Source organism: Heloderma suspectum, chromosome 4, assembly GCF_057233095.1.
Source record: "Heloderma suspectum isolate Gila_16-S chromosome 4, 16-S_ref, whole genome shotgun sequence".
Taxonomy (NCBI): Eukaryota; Metazoa; Chordata; class Lepidosauria; order Squamata; family Helodermatidae; genus Heloderma; species Heloderma suspectum.
Genome location: NC_139461.1, coordinates 205,482,145 through 205,489,886, shown reverse-complemented (window position 1 = coordinate 205,489,886; position 7,742 = coordinate 205,482,145). Strand labels below are relative to the sequence as shown.

The window sequence follows — 7,742 nt, the reverse complement described above, 5'->3', positions numbered from 1 at the left end:
TTGCACGGTGAAATTCACACTTCCCTGGATTTTTGTGAGACAGTTCTCCAATCAAAAAAATATATATAAATAAATAAAATAAAGCAGGCTTTGCAACCATGGTTCATGAGCCAAATTCTTGAAGTCTTGATGACATTCATCAGAACAAGAAGTTATGTTAGATATCACTCCTGGCCTTTTAATATTTCAACGGAAGCTGGGCACAATGGCCTCTCGAAATTCACCACCTCATTTGTCCTGTAGAGAAATGGGGTGGGGGGTGGACCATTTCGCCACATTTCTCCAGGGGGAGGAGAAATTCTCCAACTGTTTCTCAGGGGTGGGGCTCGCTATTAAGCAGTAGCAGTAGCACAGCTTCTTTCTTTTTTCCCCTAAGGCCTCATTGTTTTGCCTCCACTGCAAGTGGCAGCAGCAGCAACTGTGTTGGCAGCCTGACCACCATTTTGCATCCTCCATAATGACCCAGATCTAGCATCATTCTGGGATATTGGGGCCAGGGCAGTCACCACAAAACAGTGGAGGATGGTGGCTCCTATTCTGGTGGGGCTATGAATCCATTCTGGGTTTCAGTCAGACCATCCAGACCTCTAAAGGAGCTATCCAAGATGCTGAACCTATTTTGGAGGTAAGGTTTAGCACCTTGGATAGTTCCTTTAGAGGTCTGGCTGGTTCTAACTGAAAGCCACCAAACAGTATAGGTTATAGGTGATTATACAGAATCACCAATTACAACTGATATCTCATAACTGCAGAGATTCTACATAAAGCCTGCAAAACAAAAACAGGTTTAAATATATCTAAAATATTATCACTGACTCAATGAGTAAAATAGTTGAAAAAGAATAAAGGGTATATTTACCTACAATTTTTAAACTAGTAGGACTGTTGGCTTTTTACCAAGTGGCAGATATGTATGTCTGCGGAACAGGGGAGTATAAACATTTCCTCCCATACCTAAAACATAACAGTTGTAAATGGTAATTACATGGGCTGTAATTTGTGTTTATTGTTCCCACTGATGAAGACCATCTAGGTCGAAACGCGTATGGGATGAAGCATTGCAAAACTTGTATAGTCTGATAGAGATACCAATTATCATAATATGTATGTAGGAAATACCTGAGGACTGCTTATAGATCTTTTTAACTTTGTTTATAATATTTTATCAAAACTTTGTTTTTAATTTTATATTAGAATTGTTGTAATATTTAACACACCTGTATGGAGAGAGGGGGGGAGGGAGGGGGGGAGGGAGGGGGGGAGAGAGAGAGAGTTTCCTATAACCTATACTGTTTGGTGGCTTAAACATTTGTTCCTTACTGATCTTTATACTTAGACTAACACTATTTGTGCCTTGAATGCTCTCCACCTTTGATTTGAAAGGCAAAGAAAGATATATGTAGACATTTGTAGAATTTCCTCTTTACTTAAGAAGCTACCACTTGACTGCTACAACTCATGGACTGTTACAATTCTGTCTAACTTCTTCATCTTCCTTTTCATCCTTTCATCTTCTGCTTCTTGCCCACTGCTCTCTTCTTTATACTTTCTTCCCTCATTGAACTTTTTTTCATGGTATTAAGTATTTTCTGCTATAACATAAACTATGGGCAGTATCCAAAGCTGGCAATTCACCAGCTCTGAACACTTTGCACTGGCAGGAACAGCCGCTAGCACAACCCAAGAAACTACCTGAAACTACTGCTTCTGTAACGGGACAAGTCAGTGGAGCTTTCTTCCACAATCTCCACTGATTTGTCCCATTCCGGTAGTTTGGGGTAGTTTCTGCTTGCGCTAACAAGAGCTACTTTCCCATTATGCTCACAATTGTTACTGCAAGCACTGTGGTAGTACTGGATACTGCCCTATATAAACAGAAAACTTGAAATAAATTTTTAAAAAAAACCCATCTTCAGACTGCTTTAAGTATAAATCTGATCACATAGTGTGCATTCACAAGGGACGTTCACCACAGGTGGATAATTGGAGCCAAATGAGTACTTGGCCACTTTTGACAGTCATAAACATTTTGTGCCCTTTTAACATCTTCGGTATCACAAGAGGGAGGCACAAATCATTTTCTACTCCACTTTGAAAGGCTGACACTAATAAATTTTGAGAACCCTTGTTCTAGACTACTCTGAGTACTTCTTAAGTGGCTTTAAAGAAATATAAAATACAAGAAGACTTGGAAGTCTTTTCTCTATCTGAGAAACATAGATGACATCTCTACTATCTGGACTCACGGACAGGAGGCCTGGAAGAAATTCTACCAGGGATTTCACACCACCATCAACCTGAGTCTAGACCAGTCCACATAACAGGTCCACTTTCTGGTAGGGATGGAGAATTTCATTTCAGTTTGGTTTTGACAAGAATTTACCAAATTTCTCAAAGTTCATACTTAGGAGAGAAAGAAATTGGGATTTTAAAAACGTGAATGCAAGAGAAAATAAAATGGACAGATGCCTCCATCCCTACTCTCTGGACACTACTGTGCAACTACATAATAAGCACCACCTTATATCAGAAACCTACTGACTGCTACACATGATTACATGTTTCCAGCTGCCACCCAGAACACAGCACAAAATCTATAGCAAAACCCTACAATACAACTGTATCTGTTCAGACTCAATGGACAAAAGACTCACAACTTAAGGAGTTTGTATCGGATCCAGATTTATGCTCATACAACTGGGTTAGCAGAAGCAGACATCTTGCCCTTTCTCCCCACGGCCACCCCTCCAGCCCCCCTTAATAATGTTTGTGGTCTGGAGTACTGATCCCTGAAAATTGGGCAGTGGCAGCCTTCCATCCACAGAATGTAGATCTTGGATCCAACCCAATAATCAGTGTACAATACCCAGCCAACTAAGTGTAAGAACAGATCAAGAAGGCCAGACTGGTATCCAGGAATAATCTACCAACATCTGAGTCTATGCGTGTTTAGTTTAGATAGTAGCAAGTCCCACTGTATTCAGCAGGCTGAGGTGTTAGTGAATGTGGATAAGATTGCAACTTCAAATTATTAACTTGCTTTGCCTGCTCTAGTGGGAACACACCCCAAGTTGGAGCTAGTGAACTAGTCTTGGGGAGGGGTTTGTAGCTCAGTGGTAGAGCACCTGCTTTGTATGCAGAAGGTCCCAAGTTCGATCCCTGGCATCTCCAGGTAGGGCCGGGAAAACTCCTGCCTGAAACCCTGGAGAGCTGCTACCAGTCAGTGTCAATAATACTGGGCTAGATGGACCAAGGGTCTGACCCAGGATAAGGCAGATTCCTAGGTTCCTCTGTCTAAATTCTGCCTTCCTGCCAGCTCCCACCCCATGCCTATATTTTCATTTCAAGCCTGAGTTCACAGAAAACGTTCAAAGAAAAAAAAAATCCAGCTTTTCCAGAACGTTTTCCCTGGGCTGATTGTCACTCCTTGGCACCAATTATAAGTAAGTGCTTCAGATCAGAACAAGACCGGAGCACTCAGCAGAATCATTGGCACTCCATTCTCAGGCGATCATGCAGGCTCATTGTAGCAGTGTAAAGGTGAGACTTGTATAACCTCGACAGACAAATGAAGGCATAAGCCTGTATTTTTCAATAAAGACCAGTGAGCCTTGCCAGGCAGAATTCAAATCGATGATAAACAGCTCATCTTCTGCCCTGTACAGTGCAAAAGCTATAATTTATAAGACAGCAGCATCCTTGCACCCACACACACACACACAACCCTGGACTATTCTTCTCTAGTTCCCACAGAAGCCAATGGATTTGTTTGTTGTTTCAGTATTCTCTATATATTTTGCTAACTGCAGATAGCTTAAAAAAAGAGATTCACCTTTTTAAAAAACTGGATATCTGGCATCGGTTTTAATAGGTTGCTCTTGGCTAGCCAACTCTGGCCCAAAGTAGTCATTACTTTAATGCGGTATCTAGCAGCTATGCCTTTTCTTTTCTTTTACTCTAGAGTAGAGGCAGGGCTCCAATTTGGAGTGGGAATGTAGCATGGGGGGTAGGGGCCTTTTAAGATCTGAAATAAAGCCACTGTGCCTACTCTAGAGTAAAACTTAAAAAAAAAGTTGTAGCTGCTAGATAGATTTAAAGTAATGTCCATGTTGGCCCTCTAACTCACTTAACAGGTGTTTTTCTTGTTCTTAATACTGATGTAAGGTTAATCTAAGCTTCTGTTGCATCCATATAACTGTAATTTCTCCCCAGTTTGTTTTTCACATATTTGTCCCTATAGGGCCCCTAGTAGAAAGGAGGAGGAAGAGGAGGAGCAAAGAGAGACTGAGTTCACATGATCAGCATAGCTCAGCATGGCTTATTTAAGCCATGGCTTAACCCACAGGCACCATCTGGAATATTCAAGCCAATGTTGCACATTGTCAACTGAACCTAGGGACCTTGGATTATGCATAGGTTAAACAACTCTTCCAGAATGCATGGCCTGTTTTAACCCTCACAATCCCTACGTTTGGATGACATGACAAGCTGTAGCTTGAATATTCAAAATGGCCACTTGCATTCACCACAACCCACTGTGGCTTAAATAAACCATGATGGCCTGTCTGAACATGCAAACCAGCCCAGAGAAGGGAAGGAAAAAGAGAAAGGAGACAAAAGGGGTAAGAAACAGTTTATAAATAAAGAACTTGCTTATGTTATCCAAATCTTCCCTGTTGTGCCCTCCTTACTAGAAACAAAATACAAAATATTCCATTTGTATTTGTTAAAGTCAACAGAATTAACATTTTTCAATGGATTTGGGCCTACTGACTGAGTTGGTATTTCTGAATGCTCCAATACTTCTTCACAACCCTCTTCTCCATGTCGTAAAAACAGATTAACCCAGAAGGTGGAGAGTCATGATCACCCAGGATACTTTATGGCTGAGTGAAAATGGCCTCTCAAAATCTTTCACCCTATTAGGGTCTGAAATGGGAGGGGATGTCTCCTGGAGCCTGAAAGGGTCTTTTCCACATCTCACCTGTGTTTGGGGCCAAGTTCAAAAGGAGAGAAAAAAGAGGAAATTACAGCTCCAAATTTATACACGCTTACCAGAGAGTAAGCCTCACTGAAAACAATGCTACTTACTTCTGAATAACACACATATGATTTCACTGTAAATGACTTTGTCTGAGGACAGAATCAGCCATCCACTCAGAGCAATAGTGTCAGCTGCATTCCTAAAAGGAGGCATTACTATGAGACTGAAATGTCCCACTTGGAAATGCATTATTAAAAGAACAACTTTGACCAGCTTTGCAATTTGCTATCTTAAAAAATACTTTAAAACTTTCATATTGTTTTCTGTTTGACTAAAATTTCCATTAATGCAAAAAAAAAAAAAAAGACTCTGCAGCAGTAATTACAGTAGGGCTTTTCTTCTGCCTTTAATTCATATCCAACATCTCAAAAAATATACAAAGCCTCAGAACAACCATACTATCACCCCCCAAAAAAACCAATTTCAGCAATTTTTTTCTTTATGCTTAATAATTCATAGCACTAATATTTACTCTATTACCTGTAGAGCATAAGTATTCATGGCATGCCACAGCAAAACCAGAGAGTATGTTTCTGGATAAAATAACAGCAGGGAACTTTTGACCTTGGCCTTGAGGGAAAATGCTGTCATTATGATTAATGAGAGAAATGACAAAAATCTCATAATTACAATTAAGAACAAGATTATTTCCAGCAGATCATTCACCAGCTTTAAAATAAATTAATCACACTCCTGAGATAAGTATATTTTTAAAAAAAAAAATTGAATTGCATCCCAATATTTATTTAGTTATGTATTTATTCTGCTTTATAGCAGTGAACAAAATGATCACATTAGACATCACATGCACAGCAGTGAGCTGTACACATACACACTGCAGTGTGCAAAGATTTTGGCTGCCAAACAGATGGTCAGCCATTTCCTTCTTCCGTCCTCTCAACAGGTGGCCAGCTGTGGTATCCTTGTGCGGCAGAAACTGTTGCATGTAGACACCACTGTCTTGTAACCATAGTCATATTGTCATAATTGCTATTCAGGGATCTTGCCCAACAAACAGCTGAATGGCACAATGAATTCCATGCCATAGGATTGAAAAACAGCTGATCTAACACATTTTTTAAAGAAGAGATCCAGGAAATTGCAAGCTAATTAGCTTAATATCTGTTTCAGGTAAAGAGTAGAAAGTATGACTGAAGATAAGGTGATCAAGCATCCAGTAGAAGATGTCTCGCTAAAGAAGAATCAGCATGGCTTCTTCTGTGAAGGAAAGTCCTATCCAGGCCCATATGGGCCTTGGACCCATTCAGAAAGTTTCTAGTCCCACTCACTGAGGAGAAAAGGACCATCTGTGGTGCTCCTCATTTAAAGAAAAAGCCAGCCACTTTCATGGCCAAGCCTGAATTATCAATGGTGCAGAAGGATCAGCTGCTCATTGCCCCTGCAGACTAAGGGGCCCAGCTCTCTCCATGCCTGGTGCCTCCTCACTCATCCCTTTATATACACCTCACTCATCCCTCACTCATGCTTTAGCATCCATCTTCTGTTCCATGGGGCACTCCCCACCTCACCCTATCCACCTTGCTGCCTGACCTTCCCCTTGCTACACTTCAACCATTTGGGTTGGCAAGAAGCAGCTTCGCTCCACATGCACAGTGAGTGCATAAACAGGTCATGTGTGGTACGAGAGTCTGAGGGTGAGGTGAGATCCAGGGCTGCCCAGCAGACACAAAGTTGTGGTGATCAGCAGGACAGAGCCATCCATTTTGTTGCTGACCATTTTGTTGCTGACGCATTAGCGGCAAGTGGTCAGCTCAAGGCCTGGTCAACTCTCAGAGAAAGAGGGCGGGGGGGACTGCATAGCAAGGGGGGTGGCAGTTTGTTGTTGAGGCTAAGAGCCCTGGCTGTCTCAGCTGAAGAAAAGGTATGTGAGGCACAGGAGGAGGGAATTACTAGCTGGGTGGGGAGCAGGGTGACCATGTATCCTATTTTATAGAGGACAGTCCTCCATTTTGGAGAGCTAGCAGAAGACAGTCCTCTATTTGAAGTGTCCTCTATTTGATGGACTGTTCAGTACAAGTCTGGTTTAAAGTCAAAGAAGCATAAGGAGGAAGAGCAAAACAGGGGCCTTGAAGTTAGCGTCAACAGTTACGACCCAGACAGCAGACTGAGCAGGCACACAGAGCACCTCGTCATTCTTCTCCACTATGGTAAGATGTATTGTATTTCTATTTGCATTATAGTAATTATTTCTAATTTTGCACCTATACATATACATTAGCATATGCAAATGTTATGCAAATTGGCTTTCTCCTTTGCCCTTTCTTTTTGCAATACATCAGTCAGGGGCCAGCCTAGTGGGGAGGAAATGATAGTTGCTGAGTGACTCAAGTTGTGATCACCCAACATGGGGAGTGTGCATGTGTGTGTAAATATAAATCATTTGTGGGGGAGGAATCTGACGCTGCTGACCTTCTCTGGCTGGCTGGCTTGCACATCCCATTCTGGTGTAAATTCTAGGTAAATCAGTGGGACTTATAAATATGCTTGAAATGAGAGAGGTAGCTTAGTAGTACATAGGCAGACTGATGAATGGGGGCAGTGTGGGGGGACAATCCCATGAACACTTGAAATGCTAACTTATTTTTCTTCTTCCAAAAAAGGGAACATGATCCATTTTTGTTACCCACATACCTGGAAGTAAGCTATGAGTAGCCTCTAAATAGATATGTATAGGATT

At 41.5% G+C, this 7,742-nt stretch overlaps 1 non-coding gene across 1 annotated transcript; it reads left to right on the top strand.

The window, feature by feature from the left end:
- Positions 1-3,098: 3,098 nt before the first annotated feature.
- On the top strand, positions 3,099-3,171 carry TRNAT-UGU (transfer RNA threonine (anticodon UGU)). The gene has a single exon. It is a non-coding gene; the product is annotated as a tRNA-Thr (tRNA).
- The last annotated feature ends 4,571 nt before the right edge of the window (positions 3,172-7,742 follow it).